We start from the raw sequence: 24,221 nt of genomic DNA, 5'->3' as shown, positions 1-24,221 counted from the left end.
GCGAAGAGGTCAGATCTCTCCCCCGTCCAGCCCAGCCGCTGCTGCTGGGCGGGGGAGGGGCAGCCATGCGGTAGGCCCGGGGCCTGGACAGAGATGGGGGTGAGAAAGCTCTCAAGGATGGAAGGGTGGCGGAGCCCCAAGAGACATCGGGTAGCCATTCCCCCCCCCCCCCCCAGGAGGGAGAGAGAGGGAGAGTCGGCGGTGATAGCAGCCGGCCCAGGAGGAGAAAGGGGGGGAAGGGCGCAGCCCGGCCGGCCGCAGCAGCAGCAGCACGTGTGGGAGTATTATCGTTCTGAGATAGACAGAGACTGAAAACTTTTAACCCTTTCTTTCATGATTGGGGCCTTGCAAAAATGCTAATCCTCCTCGAAGCTGAATAAGAAGGGAGATAAGAGATGAGATGAGACAAGGACCTGGCCCGAAGAACGTGGAGATGATTGGATGGGGAGAGATGATTTGGAGTGGCCTTTTGGCTGGACTTTTCTTGTGGCCATGGACTCAGTTGTTCCTGTGACACAGAGACTGCATTTAGGGGGAGGCAGTGCCTCAAAACCAGGAGGGTTCTTCGTGAGGACCCCCCGGCCCCAGGGGGTTGGAAAAATATGGGGGGGACAGATGTCCCAAAAGCAGAGACGGTGCCTTTTTGGAGTGAGACAAGGCATCCTTGAAAGACAACCCTAAAAGCAGCTCTGGCCTTGCGCAGTGGTGAGAGCACTGGGCATGGAAGGAAGATGTCACAAGCGGCAAAAGGACTTTTTCCGGGCGGTGCCGAAGTGACAGGGAAGCACACGAGGTTTCAGTGTGTTTCCAGGGGAAGCCTATGGAACAAGAAGGACTCCTTTCCTCTTCATGAACTGCAGTTTGAGTATACTAAAGTGTGGGGCCAAGGCTGGGCAGTTGATGATTTGGGAGAATGTATCGGATTGGGAAAGTCAGGGAGTGGGGAGGAGGAAAGTTTTTTTGTAAGGTTTTCAATTTCTTTTTTTTCTTTTCCTTATAGTCTTTCCCTATTTTCCTGTAGTTTAAGTAATAAAGTGTCCTTTATGTTTAAGTTGGAGCCTGTTTTGCTTATTCCTGGTCACATCTCACAGCAGACACCAGGGTGAGGCATTTTCATGGGGGGCACTGGCTCTGTGCCAGGCTCAAACCATGACACTGTCATAAAAATATTTCCAATCCAGCAAGAAAACAAAGAACTTGATGGTGTCAGGAAAGCTAAACCTCAAATGCAGCTGAGACTTGTAACGGATGACAAAACTTTTTTTAAAAAACATGGTTTAATGATTGGGTGCAGCATCTGGTGATTAGTGGGTTGCATTCAACTTGGAGACCAGCAGAAGCAAAGTAATGCAGGGAGCAATCCTAGGATCTGTACTGTTTAATCAATAACCTGGAGGAGGCATCATGAACATCATGCTTATGGCCCAGACAAGTGCATGAACGCAAGCACTGAGCCTTCCCTTTAAACAGGATGATACATATTTTCAAGGCACCTGACCTTGAAAGAGCAGTCCTTCCTTTTTTCAAGTTCTTTGTCCTGTGCCTCATACCATCATCTTCCCAGCCTTATCCTCTCCTCAACCTGTCCCAGTCTTCCCTGTTCCCCATGTCATCTTCTCTGCTTTTGAGCTCTTTTCCCCTGGTCCCAACTCACCTCTTGTCACTGTTCCAGCCAGGCTGTCCCTTAAACAACCATATTTGCTGCTCTCTCTAAGTTTTGGAGCTACAGCCAGAAGAGTGTTGAGAGGACAAGACAGGGCAGGTTCTGGGTTTACCTTCTTGTCCCCTGGAAAACATAATAATTTGTCCCAGGGGCAGCCCCACACAGATGCTTCAGTTTCAGCCTGGCCCACACCTGATGTGAATGGAGCCCTCAGAGATGTTTGTGCTGACCATGGAAATGGGGTTTCTCAGAGGGTCTAACTTTGGTTTTCTCAAGGATAGCATCATTTTTAATCTCACTTTCAAAGCTTCACAGATAAAACAATTTGGCCAAACTTAGATCACAGTAGACGTACTTAATGAAAAGGCTGCATAATATTTTATCTTCATTAGGCGAACACTAAGACATCCCTGATATAACTTTTTGAGCAACTTTAACTTGAAGCAGGAAAAGAAACTTAAAGTAACAGCCAAGGTGGAAATTAATCTATTTTATCAGTTTACAGCCAATGGCTACTGAAGAGGATGGTGGGGATGGAAAGCAGACTTGACTGTAGTTGTCATTTCCACTTCTTACAAGCCAAAGATACAACCAGTTCAGTGACCTCTGTACACAATATTCCTCATAAAGAAAGCTCGTTTGAACAGAAAGCACACCTCTTCTTCCCTAATACAGGATAACACAGAGTGGTGCAATAATGCAACACAAAGACAATTGATAATTCTTAAAAATAAATTGAGCAGGTGATCCTAAATATCAGTGGCACAGTGAAATGATCTCCAGGAGCAACAGTGCAATATGTTCTTTCTCTACCTATTAAATGAAAAAGTAATGGAAAAAGGGCTGCACTCTCAAATCTAGATACAATTTGTACATACATCCATCTTAATCTAAAAAAAATAATTATGCTTATTAAGGCTATCCAGTGATGTTACCATATTCCACCAGCTTTCAAGGCCAGCCTTTGAAGAGAATTCCTAGAAAAACATATAATTTTTATCAAGATTTGAGATTTGTTCATTTAGCATTAATGAAGTATGAAATATACTGTCTGCTAAACCTGCCAGTCTAGGCAGATTTCCAGATTATTCTGCTTTAGTACTCTTTTCTCTTTAGTGGTGTTATGAAATAAAAATAAGATTGGGGCTTTCATTTTGTTTTACTTATTTTTCCTAGCATTTTCTTTGTTTTTAATGTTCTTGCTTATTATCATACTCTCCAGAGGATCCAGAAGTAACACAGCCAAAGGCAGCTGAAATTATCCAATACACAGTATGTAGGAAAACACAGTAGTATGAATCTTTTCTTCTACTTTCTATATTTTGCATCGTTATTCAAGCTCACGTGCAAATAATGACACTTAGAATCCTATTACTTGTTTGTGCCTTTAATTCAGGAAGTGAGATAAATAAGTGGTATCAGCTGGGCCAGCAATTAACTTTGCGTTGAATTGCAGTTTCAAAAATAGAGCCGAAGTTGACTGTCTTAAAAAGGCTGCTCCTAGAATATCACTATACTCTGTGCATTCCTAAATGTATTGGTGAAATACATGCAGCCAATGAACATTTCCTAATATGCATAGGATATTATTGTGGTGTGGACACATACTGGTTATTATGGAAGAGCATTCAGAAAGGCAGGAGGGGACTCAGGGGCTTGCAACGCAAGTGGCTGTCCAACACCTTCAGTCTCTGCTCATGTCTGCATGGCAGCCTGTGGTGCCGCACATAAACACACAGGCTTGCTGACCATTAAAAGGTTTTTCTACAGTCAAACTGGTGCAGGAAGACCACAACCCACTCCAGTTCCAGAAAGGGAAATACATCCAAATATATATTTCAGTTGACTCTGCTCTGAACAAATGGTTTGGACTAGATGATCTCCAGAGGTGCCTTCATACCTCAGGTATTCTATTGATAGTTGGCATGGGGCAAATGTCAATGCTATCCGTCTCCTCATCAAAATTCCAAGATATCACTGCTTCAAAAACCTCAGACTGAGTAACTAGAAGAGAAGCTGGGGAGAGGATAGAAGTGGAATGCCTGAATAGAGGGATCAACAAAACAAAACCAAACAAAACAAAACAAAAAAGGAAAGAAATTTGAAATAGAAGAGCTGGATAGTGGCACAGGCAGCTGTTCTAGAAGAAAGCTAAACCCTTTTTTAGCAGTCACGCTTTCTCTGAGAGAACTGGAAAAAAACAGTCATTGTTTTTTCTGAAGGCATCAGCTGTTTTTTCCTGTCAGTGAATCACTGGCAAGCATCTACTTAATTGTGAGAATTTGCCATTAATTGTTCCATAATTTATGCAAATCTATTTTCATCCCCACAGAAATCTATTTTCATACCCACAGAATACTAGCTATTAGTTATTTATGATAGTTATTAGTCAGCTAGCTCTGGGTCATGACTAAAACTCTTCAAGCAGGAGAAAACAAACAATTTAGGAATAATAAGCATGAGATATTATTTCTTTCCATATGTTACTATACCTATTTGTAGGTGAATACATAGCGAAAGTCATCAGCCACTGAATAGATATGATCAAAAATTTTAAAAAAATATTTGCTAATAGCAAATAGGAAAGGTTTCCATGTAACAAAGAAGAATTATAGCTTATTCCAGGACAGACATTCTAGACTGGTGTAAAATCAAAATCATTCTAGTGACAACAACGAGGTCACTAGAAGTTTCGTTGATTTATACAACACATAAGTCTGGAGTTTATTTCTTCCTTCTTGTTTTCTTCCCATTGTTCAATTTGCTTCACTGCAGTGGATGATTAGAAAGAGAGACTTAGGAAGAGCACAGTAGCAGGCACCTGGGGAGATGAGATCCCAACTGACTAAGGCATGAACAGGTATTTGCAGATATGTAGAGGAAAGAGAAGTCAGGTTCTGGCAATGTTTCTGTGACTGTGACATGAAGTTAGAGATGATAGAGATGAAGGGCAGAAAAGAATGTCTGGAGTCAAGAATGTCTCCATTCTGCAGTAATTTAATACTAACCTTCTATAGCTGAAAAAAAATTTAAAAATCTTTAAAAAATTAATTAAGGAAAAGATTAGAGAAATAGACTCATCAAAATATTTTACCCAGAGCAGATTTAAAAGTTTTCTTCACCAGATTTACTCTGGTGTTGATTTTGGCTAATATTTTTTTATATTATTTTTGATCATGAATTAGGTATATGACTGCCTTTTTTTTACCACTGCCTGGCTTTATTACCACAAAAACAAAAATAAGTATTTTTCTAGAAGTATTGGATGGCCAGGACATGTGAAACCCTTTCCTGGATTTTCCCCGTTCATAAGAACCACGCAGTGAGAAGAAGCAAGCTTGCCTGAATCTGGAAACAAAAGGATATTGTCTACTTTTATGTACCAGTGACAGACCCAAAGGATCCCAACACTTGCTTCACCCACCAATCCTGCCTATGGACAGATGTGCACCAGTATATTCATACACACATGGTTTTTTCTTCACACTAGACAAATCTGAAACAAGGAAAGGCTTGGTTTGATTTGTAAAATTCTTCAAACCACAAAATTACAGAAAACACATGATAAAGAAGAAAAGCAGAAATTTCAGGGGAAAAAAAGAAACACTTCAAACCCAGTTGCTTATGTTAAAAAATCCACCAAAAAGCCATGTTCAGGAACCCACTGTTTAATAAATTGATACTAGACATATATACAAGTTTACTGTCTGAACTAAATTCAACATACACCAATGCTAATGACCAGTAATTTACATTGACAGCTTTTCAAAACAGGTCATTTTCCCTGATCCAATATAAAATCTTCAAGAATACACCACAGCTGTTCTTAAACCTATACTGGAAGTTCCTGACGAGAGAAAAAGAAATAGGAACAGATAAAAATGACTGTAGATAGGGAAAGGCCTGGTCCCATGCAGTCTTTTTTTCTTCTGCTTCTCCCTATGACTTTATACTCCATGTTAAAGGAAGGAATGAGGCATAGCACAAGCCTGAAATCTGGTTCCACACACCAGGAGAACTGCTGGAGCTTGGGCTTTGCTGGATAGTAAAAATAAACACAGAGCAAGAGAAAATCTGGATAGAGCAAGCAAAACACTCAGAAACAAAACCAGTAGCCAGTCCAGCATGGAACAGAGAAGAAATATGAAAAATTTTCCTTTTGCATGGCCCAAAGGGGCAAAACTAGGACATGCTTTAAGTAAACCAGGCACAAATTCATCCCTGATGTGGCCTGATAGGAACGGCTTTGCTCACAGGAGCAGTAAGATCCTGATCTTCTCCCACTGCATTTTCACAGTTCCTCATGACTTAATGCAGGTTCAATTGCATGATAAACCTCCTTGCAAAGATACAGAGCTAAAGGCCAGCCAAGGCCCATGGAGGAGTGTGTCACTCCTGCCCTAATTAATTCAGGCAGAAGGAACATGATCAAAGGAGTGCTGACACTCAATCAAAAGTGAGACAATATGTTCATGAGTAATAAGCACCGTCACATTTTCAGGATGTGCCAACACCTCCCCTGAAGTACATACTGGAAAAGGGGGAGAAAGGCCAGAAAGGCAATTGCAAAACATATGTGACAGAGGCTCAACAAAAATAAATAGCTCCCCAGCCAAAAAATAAAGCTCCCTGACTCCCCCCTACACTGCAGACAAAGCACCAGGCGCACTAAAGCTGTTTCACCTCAGAGAGCAGCTGAGTGCAGGAGACTCATGTGGCTGAGAACCTGTAGGTACCATACGGTCATTCACAAGCCACATGGCAAAAACCTTGCCCAGCACAGATGAAAACAATTCAGTAGGTGAGTTAAACACACCAGAGGTCTACAGGACAAGGACAAGGCTGGCAAAGGATTGGCCGTTTTGGAAAACAAAAACACAAAAACACAAGTCATCTTTCCAATCTGCCAGTCCAAGGCATTGGAAAACTGTCTTACCTCACTGGGGTGGAGTAGGGACATGTCTCTAGGTCTTCATCATCCCAGGCTTGTCCTGCTTTTTTGGTAGCAAGGTCAAAAAAATCTTCATTGACAACAGGATTGCAAAATTTTCTCCTTGGTGTTCTCCCCAAAAAGCTGTAGCATCCAAGCTCAGACACAAACACAGAGCTAAGATTTCTAAGGAAAAACTTCAAGACCTGTACATGTCCAGCCCTGCTCAAATCTGCTCACTGACAATGCCAAAGAATGCATGTGCCATGCATCATTAATAAAAGTATTAAATATTTAATTATTTTTCCTAATAGTGTAGGTTCCTCAAGCAAAACCCTTATCATCTACTATAAATGTCTGTCCTTATCAATTAAATGACTTTTACTTTAGCCATTTCTTCCAATAAAAACTAATTTTCTTCATCAGTTGGACATTTTTCATGATGGTATTTTATTGTTTCAACATGGTATTGTTGCCACTACATGGTAAATATTAAAAATCATACCATTACCTTTCTCTTATGCTTTTTATAAAAAATATCTTACAGAATACATCATATTTTTCAAAGATCAGTCCCCACAGACCTCTAAATAGGTGATGCTATTTGCATTTGTAGTATTCTCCCGTGAAGACATTTCTGGCCATGACAACCTCAATCAAGCAGAAAATGCCATAAAGAAATAAGATTCATAAAAGCCAAATATTTTCACCAGAAATCAGGTGCACAATAGTCAACATAACTATAATGTGCCTGGAGTTGCAGCAGTCATCCATTTTATGTCTATTAAATAAAGTCTGTTGCTTAGACAGTAGCTGCATGTACCTGACCCAGAAATGTCTGGATGCTATGGCCTGAGATGACCTGGAGAGTGCCTCTCCATGTCCAAAAGCCTTTTGAACCATGTGGGATGCTGTGAGTGGAAAGGCTATCTTAAAGGGCAAATATATTATGAACTTGCTCACTGGAAAGATATTTGGAATATCCCCTCTATGCCTGTGCACATCATTTAATTTTTTTTGTAATAGACAGGTTGTTGTTGCCTGGCTCTGCCTAATGAATTAGAAGCACAACTGAGGAAGAATTTGGTGCCACCAGCTCTCTACCATAGGGACGAGTTCAAGGGGAAAAGAGGTTACCAGAGAAAATGCATAATAAAAGGAGCCTGGCATGGAAGGTCTGTGAGCTCCTGCCTCATCTCCAGACAAGGAAAGCATGTGGCTTTTTTTTATAAAGTAGATTCAAATGAGATTGGGAGTTTTTATTACTGCAAATCCTTATTATAGGCTTTTCCATTTCTCTGTCTGGCAAAATAATCAAGAAAATGTTGCGCTTTCAGTACCTGCAGCTCCAAGTGCGAGTCAAAGTTTAAGTCATTGCTTGTAATATTTTACAATCCTCTATTATTTTACCACTTTCATAGGCCAGCTACATCATGCCGCACACACGGCTTTGTTTTCCCCAGGTTAAATGAAATGCATTTCTATTCAAGTTTTTAAACTGATGTCAACAGCTAGGGTCATCTCCATGATATCGAAGTAATTTGGATATATGATGGACATAAATGGTGAACATTTTCAAGTATTCAAACACTTTTTTGAAGTTGGTGAAACCATGTTCTATTGAAGTTCTATTCATGTCTTCAACACACATTAACAGGAGCTGTGGACACTCAACATGTCTTAATATAAAGGAAGGTAAAGTTAATGTTGTCTTTTCACAAATATGCCTGCAGGTATGTGCAAGCAAATTATGGATTCTGGAATTTTAGAAAAGACCGAAGTAAAAAGAAAATGTGTTTTAAACAGTTACATCTAATGTGAGGTGCTTGAGTTTTGCTATTGGAACTTCTTAATGTCTTAAAAATATTATTGAATGGAATCTTTGGAGAGACATCCATTCATTCAATTGAAAAATCAAAATATTTGGGGCAGTATCAATCTGACTTAGCAGTGGAAATCTCCATTTATATACCTAAGCCTGAGCTAGTCACTGTAGGCTACTCTGAAGCCAATACTGAGAAATAAATTACTCCTGAAGTGATACTATCTTTTGTCTTTTTTGTTGTTGTTGTTGTTGCTACTCTTATTTTTCCTTTAAAATAAGAGAATTCTATTTTGAAAGTACTTAGTTCTCTGGAGTAACATGGTGCAACAGTCTTATACTGCAGCTACACTGTGGGGAAGGAGAGGAGATTGGCTCCTTTGCAGTCCGAGGACTAAGGTGGGAAGGCATCCCTGGAGATCCCCTAGTCCAAACTCTTCTCACAGCAGAGTCACCTCCTAGGTACAGGAGGTTGCTTGAATAAATCTATGAACTTTTTGGGACACCAGTATGAGCCAGGTGCCAGACAGGGAGAGCAGTGTCTCAACCAGCGCTGTTGTGTTGCACAAATGACAAGAGAGCAACAGCGGCAGTGAAGCTATCAGGAAAATTCAAGCAGCAGAATAGCTCCCTTGACCAGAAACACAAATATTCAAAACAATGAAAAAGACATAAAAACATAAAAAGGGGTGGGGTGCATGAGGAGGTGACAGGAAAGGATTCAAAAAAGTCATGTCATCCTATGTAATGACTTGGTAGGAAAATGTTTTCACACTTCAGCCCACTGAAACTAGACTGACACTCCACCCTGTGTAATGTCTGTATTTTAACCACAGATAATTGAAATGGAACACCCCAGCCTTTACTTACCCTGCTTAATGAATGTTATCATGTGGAAAAGGTAAATCAATAACAGCTGAGATCAAACATACCAATCTCCTTTCCAGTGCACAATGCTCTCATTTATATAAATCTTTACAACCTGACTGCCCTTCTCGTTTAAACGCAGCAAGTGAAACATTGCCCAGTACAAAAGACCTTCTCTCTCAAGAATTCTCCATGCTGTTTGAAGGAGTAGCCCAAGTGAATTGCTGGAATGGCCATTGAAAGGGCTACTCATTAGCTATGACTGTCCTTGGGAATTGGCCAGGCGTGAGGTAACAAGACCACTAAGTGCTGTTGGTATTGGCAGCAAAGGCAAGGTTCATCATAGTACCTCTTGTCTAGACTAGGGATGTAAAAGGAACTAGAAAACAATTCTTCGACTATATGCACTTGATGGTCTGATCCTTTTTTCTATAGAAAAAAACTGTAAGACATTTGGAATTTTTCATTTTTATTTGGGAAAGAAAAATTTGGAAACCATAGTGACTCATGCTGGAAAGTGTCTGACTGGCATGGGATAGACAGCTAACTCCAGAAAGTTAAAGCTGCAGGAGGAGTTTGAGCAAGGCATGTGAATTCATATTTTAATGTGATTTAACTCTTAGTATCCTTATAATTCATTTTGCTTTATTCACTATGAAAATAGCAGGGAAGTCCTTAACTGGATACATACCAAGAGGTTCACATACCCTGGCAATAAGAATTTCATCTTTAGGAATGTGTACAGGTCCATTCCCAAATGCATAGCATAAGTCTCTTTTCAGGTCATTCTGCCATACAGGTATCCTGGAGGAAAAGGTTAGATCAGATCCCTATTTCTGTCTCACTTGGGTGGCTGCAAAAGAAATGCTTTAATATTCAGAGCATCCTGGCACTGTGGTATCCCTGTCTGAATTGAGAACCACACACCCTTTTCACACAATTGCTTCTCATTTCCAACTGCTGCACATTGTTCCCTGGCCAGATCAGGTTCCATCACACAGTGGCTGGCTAACCCAAAGCTGTAGCCTGAAGAAAAATTTACAGTCTTTTGTCAGGACTTTCCCTAGAAGCTGAATCACACCTCTTTGGGGAACTTTTTTTCTGTCCAGAGGCAGCTACTGTGAGCTTAACCACAACTCTCACTCTTCTTTGCCTCCTTTCCTTCATCAGAGTCCTGACATCCTCTGCTTGCAACCGCCCTAATTTCTTTTGGGAAGGGTAAGCACTGAGTTTCCTCAATCACTACATCTATACTACCTCTTAGCTGTCAACATTTACCCATTGACTAATTTCCTAGTAATAAATCAAAATGAAAAATTCACCGTCTATTCCTTAGTATCTTTTTAGTGTCCCTACTAATTCAGGTAATTGAGAAGGTAAGGGGGCATCAAAATGCCCCCTTCTTTATCATCACCTCCTTATAGACACCTTGTCTTCTGTTTCCACTAGTGTGTTTTGTTCCCCACTTTCTCTTTGTGTGTGTGGTGCCCATGTGTCCTTCATTGCACTGACAAGCGCAGAAGTGGATCTTCCCTTATCTGTCATTCATTCCAAATAAAATTTGATGGCCTTGCAGGCAGGTATTTTGTGTCCTTAGAAACATGACTGATAGGACTCCAGCACTTTCACATACACTTACCTATTGTTGTGGCTTCTGATCATATCACACTGGCAATTTTGAGATATGACAGTGCAAATTTGACTCCATATACACCCAACTCTAATAGACTGTTTTGGGTTTTTTATCATTCTCACATTCCCCTGCTTCAGTCCCTAAGTACTATTCAGGCATGGAGGCTAGGCTTTCTATGCTGAACACTTACAGTATTGGACTTACTAAAGCGGGGTGATGTGCTGTCTTCAGCCCGATTCTTGGACCTCTCTGCTTTTCTCATCTTTGATTGTCACCCTCTCAGTGAAGTGGCATCTTTATGTCCTATCCATGCCATGGCCTCAAAGCTCAGGCAGTGCTTTATATTTGCAGATATATGGAGCAGACACATAAACTCCGAGGAGTACCAGATACCAAGTATTCTTTCATGGAGAAACACCACACAGAGGGGCCAAAATGGGCATCTACATCCACCCTTTGCCTCCATATCACTCTTCAATTACTGTCTGAGCTGGTATGGAGTTTTGTAAAATCAAGGGCCCTTCTTCTCCAAGCTCACCCTGCTCTGCCAGCTTAATTGCTAAGTAACTCTCCAATCATAAAACTTCTCTCAGCTCAGTGGTTTTCAATGTCCTGTTTCAAACTTCTCTTTATCATCCCTTTTCCAGCTTCCAGATTTTCTTGTCATGTAAGTGGTGGTCTCATGAGGTGCTCTGTGAGACTGCCTATGACTAAATTGTTTCCTCAGATTCAAATTTGGGCTGGACCACAATGAGTTTTTTGCACATAGGCAAATAAAACCAGCCAGATATAAAAATGTCTTGAAACACTCATCGAGATTTGAATCTGACAACAGTAGAAGAGAAGTGCACAAAAAGTCTAGTGTTTAACAAGGATATGCACATTTTCTATGTGAAGCAGAATTGACAAGTCATAAAAATCAGCAAAGAACCTCGAAAAATGGGAGCCCTCCTTCACATGGCTGTTTTATGAAAAAGCATGGCAGAACAGACAGGCAATACTTTTGGCAATGACAGGACAAGAGCTGGAATAAAGGCAAGAATAGAGAAGCAGAGGAAAAACTTGTGTATCTGCAACCAAAAATCCTAGTCTGGCTCTCAACCTGCATGTTAACAACTGCTGTGCCAGACATATTAATGCTTCCCAATTGTTTGGTTTTAACTTAGGGCTTTGCACATGATTGAATCATTGAGTGACTGTGTCTTGGCCTTATATTTCCAAGATATATTGCATACCTTTTACATATATATTACACATCCTACTCAGGGCTTGGTGTTATATTCAATATGCAATCTACATTTAGGAAGCATTCCTCTAGATTTACCCAAGAAAAGTGCTATCTCCATCTGGTGTCCTGATCATCCTTATGTGAAAAATTCATCTGTCTTTTAATCTCCTCTGAAACTAGTCTTCATCTGATACTTTGCAGTGTTCAGAACATTACTTTCTTTCATGTGTTTCATTTCTGATTCTTTCTGGACTAGAGCCAGAAGTCTTACAGGAAAGCATCTATACATGAGAATAAAAGCCCATTTAAAAGGTTGGAATAATCTGCATCAGGTATATGATCTAAAGTCAAAGCCTTTGCCCAGCAGCTTTACTATTTACACTTGATCACAAGTCAACACCATAGAAATGATTTCCATAAATAATTTTCATTCTCTTTAGTACCTATAGAAATTACAGTAACGTAGCTCACTCATCCAGGATTGCTCACTGGTTGTTGTCAGATCAGCTGAAGACAAAAAAAATCATGTAGCTTGCTGATATTTTATAAAGTTTTCCATTCACTCCTCTTTTCTCTGTTTAGTCAGGTTATCACTCGGAACGCAGCAAAGGTACTGCTCATGTCCTGAACCCTGTAGTTCTAAGCTATGTGTGCAAATACAAACAGCATGTTCTTTCTAAAAGAATATGTACTTGCAAGTGTTTTTTAATTTGCTATCACAAACAGTGGTACGGATTTCACTGAAAGTGAAGTTTACCAAACACATACTTACCTGTGGAAATGATAAACAAATTGTTGTGGAAAAATAAATTTTGACAGTCAAGATTAAGAAAGTCTTGTTTTACACTGATCAGTGAACTCTTCCAACAGAGCTGGGCTGTGCTTCTCTTTACCAAATATTATTTCAGTTTTCTAGCTAACCACAGGAGTTTGCTCAGAATTAAAACAAGAGTAGACATACACTATATCTTGTGTAAATGACATTATCACTAGGATTATTATTAAAGTCTGCTTTTGTAAACTGATATACATAGAAATGAGCTTAGTGTAGCTCTATTGAGTATAAGTTATTTGTCACAAGTCTTTAATTTTTGTGTTCCATGAGTGACTTCCCCATCTTAATTCCATTCTAGCTAATCGGTGTAATGCTGTGTAACAATCACAGAATCGTTTATCACAAAAAAAATTTAGATTGAAAGACACAGCCAGAGGATGTCTGATCCAGGTCCTTTCTCTAAATAGGGTTAAATAGATCAGATTGCAGAGCTGTCCGGTTGAGTCCTGAACATTGCCAAAAACAAGAGTGTCCACAGACAGAGCAACATATTTGACCACCATCATGGTGATATTTTGTTAATATCCAACAGGAATTTCTCTGTATTGTAACTCATGTCTGTTGTGCCTCATTGTCTCACTGTGCAATTCCAAGAAAACCCCAGCTACATGTCTAGGTGTAATTGAAGACAGCAGGGAGACCTCCCTTTTGCCTTCTCTTCTGAAGGCTGAACAAACACTTTTCCCACAGCCACAAACTCTGTCTTTTCTGCAGCCTCCTCCCATTGATGTGACGTCCAATGAACTCTCTCCACTTAGCTGAAGCCTTTCTTGTCCCGGAGAACTGAGACACAACACTCCAAATGGCATCTCAAAAGTTCCAAGTCACTCAACCTGCTGTCTATGGTTTTATTTTTACTTATGCTGCTCAGGTTGTTGCTGGCTTTCAATGCTGCAAGGGCTCATAGCTGGCTCATGTTGAATTTATTGCCCATCAGGACATGCACATCCTTTTCTGCAAAACTGAGCAGCTGGTCCCCAGGCTTAATTGTTGCTTATCGAGCTTATTGCCTCCCAGAAACCAGTCTTAGTGTTTCTTTTGGTGAACTCATGATGTTCTTGTCATCTCTATTTGTCCAACATGTCAAGATCCCTCTGAGGAGAGCAACCCAACTCTCCCCAGTTTGGTACCTTTTGTGAATTTGTTGAGGGCACACTCTGTCACATCACCTATTATAGGTGTCAAAAGCCCTTTTGAACAGTACACATTACACTTATGTATGGAGAGAATTATAATATTGGTGTACATGTATGGTTTTACCTACTTTCCCTGGTCAGTTATCAGCAGAACCAGGGTTAAAGTCTGACTCCCTTAGCAGAAGAATTCACACATGTGGCTGCCATCATTACTAGCATTTCTGGAGAACTGGGATGAAGGGGAACTTTATGAATTCACTTGAAGAAAATCATTCTGGGAGGATTGGAGGAGTTAAAATACCAGTCAATAGAAACCATTTTTTGCCTCATTGTTTTCTCTGCGTTTAGCCTGACCATGCACATAAAATCTATTCTAGGATACATCATACACATGAATTTTTTTATCTTCACCGCAGTGAATAGAAAAAAATGTTCTTTTATTTTGAAATATGCTCTGCAAAACCTTTAGGCCCCACGTGTTTAAATCTCAAACATTTGCACTTTTTCTCCTTCACTGACCTTGTTTGCGAAAGACGTCAGGCTTCAGGTAATTTACAGGAAGCACCGTTTGCAAACCTGCATCACCTTCTCTTGTAGCTGTAGTTTGTGCTGCATGGTCACTTAGCCATAGGTGGTCAGGCTGAGCTCTATTCTGCTTTCTCCCACCAATCTTGACACCTGCGATGTCCCAAGTCCAAACCATGACTGGATGTCAGCCTAGGGACACTAGGGCCAAAGCCATGTGGACAAGAAACCTTGTTTCCTTACCTTCATGTCCAAATAAAGCCTCTTCCTGGGACCTGGGTTAACAACAACTGGTCACTGCAATTTCTCAAGGAATGCAAACAAAAGGGCTACAAGTGCAACAGGACTGAATCATGATTTGGGTTTTACAGGATTGGCAGGAAGCTGGTGGTGTTTTAGTGTTTACTTACACAATGGCTCTGCTTACTATAGTCCCTCAAGGTCTAGAAGTGAGTGGGTTTTCATGCCTGTTGTCTCCCTCTCTGAATTATAGTTGGGCCAGTAACACTTTGTTGGTTGTTACAGGTTATACTGAGACCAAAATGTCATTTGCAACCACATAGCCAGGGACTCAGTCAGGGGAATTACAGTTTAGTTTAAGAAGTCACTGAATTTCTCTATTCATTACTGTGCAGTATATTAATTTGAAAAGTGATGACAGTGCTTTGATGAAAATATTTCCTTATTATGACTAATTAATTTTCTCATGTACCTTGATGCCATAGAATGTAAACAAACAAGTGATGTCAACATGTGTAGCAGACAAAAAATAGTCTATGAGAACATACCCTTTCCTGCATATAATGACATGTTTTTGCTGCAGAAAGTCCCCAAGGCTGATTTCTTACTTGCAGTTTCAAAACATCATCATTAGTAAGACACTGGGGAATTAAACCTTTTCATGAATTCATTTATGTCTTTACTGAAAACTCCACTTTTCTACAAGAACAACAAGAGTCACTTGCAGTTTTTCCCTCACAGCTTTTGATGTGGGCCAGAAAACCATTTCAGGTAATAGATGTAACATACCCTGCTAATCTGAGTTGGCTTACTCAGCTACCACAAAGGAAGGAGCCAAATATAAAATCTATTGTCAATCTCATGACTGGTCATATGTTATTTTCTCTACTGTATGTTTGTTCACTTAAATTTCACTTTTGTTGCATTCATAGATATTTGGAGCTTATACTAAATTAGAAGACACATATTTATGCAATAGTTCAATGGTGAGGTAGGAGGATAACTTGGCAAGATTCTTTTTCCCCCTCAGGCTTATAAAAAATTCCAGATTTTTTTTTTTTTTGCCACACCTATTTGGCTTTTTTTTTTCCTTTTCTTTTTTTTTTTAAATGAAGAACAGGAATAACAAGATCAACCCTGAAAAACACAAAAGTACAAAGCCCCTTTAATGAGGGCCCAATCCTAACCTCCAGAATCTTTTTTGCTCAGTTTAGCTATTTCTGGACCAGGCTCATACCGACTTGCTCCTGTTCCTCAGCATGTTTCAGCTGACAGCCAGCACTGCACAAGAATGCTTGAGAGAACCCTCTGTCCTTGGCATAAACGGGATGAGCTGTTAATCATTTCTCTCTCTCTGACTGACATTTTTTCTGCCTTCTGACTTTCCAGGTCATCTGTTTCTCTCTTCCCAATGCTCTCAGACACACCACGTTCCAGTTGCTCCAGCCTCTCTCCTCAGTGTTTCATGCCTAGCAGCCTCATGGTAGCTGGTACCTCCCCGGTAAACAGGGTTCTGACAGCTTTTGACTAGTTCCAGTTTGTCCAGCTGCAGTGCACTGGAAGGAGCAAAGAATATATTTCATTTAAAAGTGAAAGAAAGACTAGCTGGGTAATGTGATCTGCTGCAAAATCTCTCTCTCCTCTGAGGGCAGTCAGGTAAAAAACATTACACAAGGAATTTCTAAGATTCTTTTTTCTAAAGTTGTCAGTAACAATACAGACTACTGTTTACATTTTAATTAACCTCTGTTTCACTGTTTTTTAAATAAGATTAATTAACCTATTGCTTTCAGCTGAATTATTGCAAGGTCTTGAACCTATTCAAGACCTGCTTAAAATTTTCAAAGGCTGGCTTGGCTGGTTTGTGTAGAGGAAGTCAAATTAGCAATAGCTTCATGGCAGTTTAGTAGCTCATAGAGACTGTAGTGATGAGAAAAATCTCTTGGAGAATCTCTCTGCAGCAGCCTTTGATCTTACAGGGGTTTTCTTCTTTACCTTTGTAGTATGTATAACTGTTCCAACTAGAAAATAAGGAATGGGAGATTATATGTGTAATACAGTAAAAAGCTAACATCAGAAACCTCAGAAGTATTCCTCTACTTGTGCTAAAAATAAAGAGCACACCTGGCCTTGACATCACTGCAATGAAAATAAAAGCTGAGAAGATACATTGAGTGCCACTCTCCTGTATTTACCACCTTCTCAGCTGTACTTTCACTACCAAAACCTTAATTCCAATCAAGAATCTTGCTGCTCTTACACTGTGCCTTTCAAACAGCGTGTTCAATATAGCTGCTAGCAAACATGTCACAAATGTGCATAGAATTGGGAGCAAGCTGTGAGAGCAACATTGCACAACTAAAAGGAAGTATATGATTGACTCATTTATAGAGAACATATATATATCTCTCAAATATGTCTGAATCCTGATATGAATCAGTATGGTTTCTTGATGGTATACATGTAGCACCCTAGATCTTTGGCTAGGACTACAAAGCATATTACACAACACAGGAAATGTGAAAAGGGAGTTTCAGGCCAAATTTGCAATGTGCCACTCCCAAACTAGTGACGTGCTGATCTGATCTTCCAACATAAGTTGTTTGCTTTAAATTATCCCTCCTGTCAGTAGCACAAAAGTGCTATGACAGCAGCTAGGAATTGGCAGGAAGAAGTTAAGTTCCCAGCTGTGCCATCTCTTTTCTAGACCTATTACCTCTTTTTCCAGCCTTCCTCACTCTCTTCACCAGATCCTCAGGCCCTTCCTGTCTCTTTCACCTTTTATTCTTATTTTTGGCATGTATTTTTCTTAATAGAGTCTTCTGGCTGCATGCATAATTCATCAGGAGAACTAATGCAACCAAGGGTTGATCAACCTTTGCCCAATTGCCCAAAGAAAAAAAAATTCCTTTTCCAACAGGATTTCTTACTTAGCCTGGCAGACTCTTAACAATTTTCGTACACTCACAGGCAAATCTTAATAATATTTTGACATCTATTCCCACATAGTAGTGACGAGTTCACACATGTAGTTCGTAGACTGAAGACTGAGGATATAAGAAATTCTTTCCGGCTCTGATGAAACTTGCAGTCTTATGTCCATTGTACCAAGGAGATGAACTATTGAAGTGCATAATATTGAAAAAAAGTTTAGTTTTTCATGACACTCTTAGAGAATAAGACAAACAACGACCAGAACTAACATGTCATAATCATCTGGTGAAATCAGACAGTCCCCTTGAACTCCTCTCTTTTACAAACCAAAAGCATCCCCACAACTCACTGATGCATCTTGATAAATAAGTAAAAAAAGCTAGATAGGATTGCATGTGGTACAAAAACAATCCTGAATTTAACAGTGGCATAAAAGAGTAAAGGGAACCTTTTACATAACTGTCATCCCATCACATAACCTTCCCAATGAACCAGCTAGTCACATGGACACTATAAATACTGGTCTTTGTCATTCTTTGGTCTGTTTTTTCTAAGAGTGGGTAAATTGGAGATGGCATAATATTACTATTACTACACCACTACTACTACTACTACTACTACTACTACTACTACTACTAACAATAATAATAATAATAATAATAATAATAATAATAATAATAATAATAATAATAATAATAATAATAATAATGCTCTTTTAAAAGGATAAGTAATCCCAGATCATTTTATCTAACAAAATGCTCTGGAGCTTAGCATACACTAAGTTGACCACTGGAGGCCAAAAAGCCTTAGAAAATACTGAAGTCACTATGGCAAGGGGAATAACATGTGCTTTTGTTCATGAACAAACAAGAAAATCCAGGTTTGCTTACAGCTTGGAGATATTATGATTACAAAATGCTTCTGTTTTCATCCACCCTGACTTTTTCCTTAACAGATGGCACATGCCTTACCATTTTATTACTGACTTCATTTCTCATTCTTGTATTGGAGTTAGATTCTATTGCTTAAAAAAGGTCATTCCATGAATACCAAAATGGATAAAACTCTTTTTCTGCGACTCTGAGCCTTCATGATGATTGACTGATTAGTTAGGAATCTTTAACATATTGAAATTCTTATTTAAGTTTCTCTTTTAAGAATACACTCTATTTACAGTGATAATCTCAGCAGCAATCAAGCACTAGAAACGAAGTACATTCACTCCAAACTCCCCATTCATTCGTTTTAGGGGTGAGAGAAATTAATATGTCGATTCTCTGTGACAGGAAAAAAATACATGAACATGTTCCCATGTAAAGGCACATAATTTGCACACTGCTTTGTTTCCATACCATTCATAGGATTTTTTTCTGTGGGAATGTTAAAATGAGCTCTTTATGGTTCACTTTTTACCACCTGATTCATACTGTGTGGATGTTAGCCTGAAATGCTGTCGTAAGATCTGTTTTTCACAATTTGGGTACAAAAGTGACTATGAGCAAGCCATCACAACAGGCTATATCCAGTAACCTGAAGAGGTTGCACTTCTTGGATTGTTCCATAATTCTCTTCTCTTTCTTGCAGCTTTTGCTTCCCCAATTATTCAACACTATTCTTGAAGACTAGAGACCAGAAGGGAGTTCTACATCCCAACATCAGTCATATCAGAGCAGCTGGAGTTTCCCCTCCAGACCCTTTCCCTGATTCTACAAATATTAGTGTAGGCTGTTTTGATCATGGCTTCATTTACTTACATGACCATGACCCTCAAGTCTCCCAGAGTCCCTTATCTGAAAAATACTGTGGATTCTCTTATATAATGGCTATTATTCTATGGCTTTGGATATAGCACATTACAGCTGTTCATGTTGAAGGCCATGCCATTACTTGTGCTTGGTTAAGTGATACAGATAAGGCAGTGTTAGGGTAATGTCCTAGCTTCAACCATGCCAAAGTCCCGTCCTTTTAGCCACATAGCTTCCTGTGAGAGCCATCAGAAAGTCACAGTGTCCTGAGAACAAGTTCACAGTTCCTGAGGACACTTCCTCATATCTTTTTCTAGATAATGACAGGGGATGGATTGTCTCCTTGAGGTGCCAATCACTCTCCTCCTTTGACTCTACAGAGCTCTACAATCGGCGCAGATTACACACCTGATGTTACAGCTACTGACATGGGATGTAAGACTAACCCCATCTCCAGTGCTGATATGTCAGCACCATTACTTAACCCTCCCCTAATCTTTACAGGTGTCTTCTGTCTCTTTCTTGTGTAGGGTTTTTTTCCAGAGTGGTTTTAGATCTTCATTCAAGCTACAAGTATGAATTTTGAAATGAAAGAAGGCCAATGACTTACCTCTAGGGGCTCTGCAGAGATAAACACATACACTAATAATGATTTGCCTGCTTCCAATTACATTTTGAAATTTTTTGACTTAATTGTTTTATCTTTTCTCATTTTTTCCATTAAAATGCTGTGTGACATCAAAACAAATTCATTTTAAAACAAAAGTATCTTATAATACTTTTTCATAGAAGTATTATACTAGTTATTCATAAACTCATTGTGCTTGACACATGCTAGAGGTTTTCCTTTCAAGAATTCAAATCTACTTACTCTTGGGATCAGTGTCAGATCAGTACATTTAGAAATACCTGATACAATAATAAATTTTCATCCGTTCCTCTGAAATTTTTGTTTTTACATATGAATATATGAAAACATATGAACAATCAGTATTAATAGTTAAGGATTCTCTCTTTAAATAGACATTTCAAAATGTTTAAATTCATTTTCTGTAGTTTAACATTTTTGTCAGTAATTAAAGCAAAAGCAACATCTACAGAGAAAGTCTTCTGTTTTCTTTGATATATAATAAAAACATCTATTTTTTTGCCTTTTTGCTAACATGTCTGACATTTTAATCTATAAATAAATATAGCTATTGTGTTTCTCCCTTTATAAAATGCTTTGGAATCTCCAACTTTCTCCTTCCTGTTAGAAGTATCTGAAATCTGCTATTCATAGATTTTCTCATGTCCTTCTTCTTCCTTTCTTAATCTTTTCAAACTCCTTCCTTTTACTTTATACCTTTCCCCTTCTTCATTATTAATGTTCCTATCTTAATGAATCAGAAACATAATTCAGGCAAGCACATTAAAAAATGAAACTATCCACTTGGTCTTCAGAAACACATTGTAATGCAGAAGATCTTTCCAATCATCTCATTTCCTAACTCCCAGACACCCAGTTTTTGACTATCACATACTGTAGCAAAGTTATGCAAAGTTCTGCAGCTTGTGCTATCTGCTACTGTACTGGATCTTTTGCTATTTAGGTTCAGTCTGGTGTTCAGTTACTTCTTTCCTGGAAAAAAAAAAAAAAAAAAAAAAAAAGTGGTTTCAGCATGTCCTGGATCTAACTGCTTTCTAATTCCAAAAAATATCCAAGTGGATACAAGCATCCTAAGACCTCTTAACCTTTCTCACTGAGTTACAAGATGGCAATGGTCTTATAGTAATGCACGTTACTGCACGTTACATTTCTGAGGTTCAGAAAACTTTCATCCCATTTTTGATCACTGCACAAGTTTTTGAATCCAAATAAGATTGAATAGTTTCAGTTCCAGACAATAAATTATGAGGGAAGTTCCTCAATTTTAGGCTTGTATGGGAAGAAGTGGGAAATTTGAGGAACTTGGATGATATGAGCCGGAGTGGAGTACAGAAAATATTTTCCTAGAAGATTTAGTTGTTCAAGACTGTGAATTCCAGAGTCATGTAATATAAATTATGAGAAAAGACAGAGAAATAGAATATTCATTTTAAACATTTTAAGCTACAACTCTTCACTTAATAGAAACAAGTCACTTTCAGATTTTCTATGGAATCCGCTTGCACATAGCTCAGAAGCCAACACCAGGAAAAAGCAGCAAAGTGGATAGATGTTCCAGAAGAAGTTATGGAAATGAAGAACAATTGGGGGATTTACTCCCAATTGCTCACAGAAGTTTCTACAGTGAATGTTTTCCAGATCCATTGAAGTGAATAATTTCAAAGAATAAATTAGATAATTTAAAGCTCCCTAATCTACTGCAGGGGAAATAAACCCTAAAAAACAAAACAGAACAAGCCTACTAAGTTACAAAGCCATTCAAAACATCCATTGGACGAAATGAGTAGGGAAAAGTAACCCTTGTTCTTACACAGGTTCTGGTGAATAAATGTGAGGTTAGTTATTTTCTGATGAGTTATTGGCATGAAAAATGCATGGGAATTGATCATCAGCATACAGAGGTCCATGAGGGGCATCAGCATTCCCTTCCTAATCAATTTTAAGAAAAACACACTAAGTTTATGGGAAGAATACATGACACAGCTTCAAATCATGCCTGTTAACTATGTAATAACCCTAAATAATTTGAATGCTTTTGAGAGTTCCACAAGCTCATTGACAAGGACTTACTGACTCTTCTCTGCCCTCTGGGGCTGCTTTGCCACAGCTCTTGTATCTTTAGCCATGATAAAGAAAGTTACATAATGGCAGAAATGTAAACATGGAAAACAAGTTAGTCTTTCTATTTTTTTTATACCAGGTCTCTTGAAATGTTGCTGATTAAAGCAATAACTCAGCTGAACCAAAATAATAACAGATGTACTGTAAGTGTTCCCAGACCTAAACACCTTGGAAGGTCTGAGATCATATTTAGTAAAACTGATCCCTATCTTAAGCAGTTTTGACACATATTCTTAGCCTTGGTGGTAAGCAAATAAGTAAGTCCTTTGAAGCATTCTGAGGCAGGCAAACAAGGATCTGTCACATAGGGCTCTTTTGACCTTATATTTTTGCACAAATTTCTCCAACTTAGTTAAATTCACTAGGATTTTTCAAGTGATGTTTCATGGAGCTGACATTTTAAAGCAACAACCTGTCTGCCCGGGCATGTGTGTGTATAAAATGGAAGACAGCACCTACATATTCAAAAGTCAAGTGAAGTGATACAATTGGAAGTAAACTGGAGGTGACATATCTTTAACAAATTATGAAAGTGTTCTCTAGTTATCAGATTCAAATATATTTTCAACAGAGATATATTTCCTTTCCTCTTCATAATTTTCCTGATTGTTACTAAACCAGTCAATGAGTAAACAATCTTTTCTAATTTAGTATATTGTTTTAATTCAGCTTAGGCAGGCATACCCACTACTGCAATATGACATGGTGAACATGATGAAAGCCATCTGCTTCCAAAGGTTATGGTTCAGAATTTCACTCAAAATGTTTTGTAATGGTTCCAATTACAGATGCTGATATTCATGTGCCAGTGGCATAAAGAACATGAAAAGGCAGTCCCACCAGATCTGTCCAGAAACAGGTTCATCATAACTTCCCAGATTTTTGCAGACAACCCCAAAATCACAGCTGGCCACATCTTAGGCCACCCAAGACATTTCCACATCACCAGCTGGTATTTATATGTTCCAAGGCATGGATTTTTTTTACTGTGGCTTTACAGTTCTGTTAACCTATGTGAGGCTTTAGGGAAAAAATGTTTGAGAATAAATTCTTAGGATCAAAATAAAAAAATATAGATGAAATAACTAATTATATTTAAGGCAACGGTAACAGTAAGCTGGTGCTTTGTTTAGCAACTTCCTATGCAATAAAAAGTTTTAATTACAAAAAACTATCAGAAAGTACAACAGGTAGGTAGATGGTTAAAGAACAAGCAGGGTCTGCTTATATTGATACACATTCATCTCAGTAAGATGGTTCTTGTGTCCTTTCCTGAAAAGAATCAATGACGATCCACCAAAAGCGTGCATTTTCTGTCACTTTGCAAACACATCCCTTTTAATTCTTCTTATCTTCCTTCTGCCTTAATAATCCCATTTTCTTGCCCTGGTCATTCCTTCTTCTTGGCTTCATTAGACTGAGTTCCTTGTGCTTGGAAACTTCTATGGAGTTATAGAACAAATAAGACAAATGGGGCTGTGATCTTAACTTCCAACAGCAGGTGCTATCAGAGAACAAACTCTCCTAGACAGTGGCAGATTATCATCCCTTGTTTCTCACCCTTGCAGGGCACACTATGAAGTGTTCTATGACAAGCACAGAGTGAAGAAAATCCAGACTTCCTCCCACTGCTCTCTGGGGCAGCATGCAACCCACCTCTGTCTCTAGAGTCCCTACATAGTGTAGGGGGAAAAAATTGTCTATTGAATAACTGTGGATTTCTTTATAATTCAAAGGTTTCTGCTCAGAGGTTTCTAGTTGTTTTTTTTTTCTTAAAAAACCTAAGGCTGTAGGTGAAGCCAAATCTTGGTCTAATATTTGCTTTTCATATGTATGGAAGAATAGTAATGGGGAGCAAATAATAACACGCCAATATATACAGAAAGACAGAAT

Source organism: Zonotrichia albicollis, chromosome 2, assembly GCF_047830755.1.
Source record: "Zonotrichia albicollis isolate bZonAlb1 chromosome 2, bZonAlb1.hap1, whole genome shotgun sequence".
Taxonomy (NCBI): domain Eukaryota; kingdom Metazoa; phylum Chordata; class Aves; order Passeriformes; family Passerellidae; genus Zonotrichia; species Zonotrichia albicollis.
The sequence above is the reverse complement of the archived record's forward strand: the minus strand, read 5'-3'. Positions refer to the sequence as shown.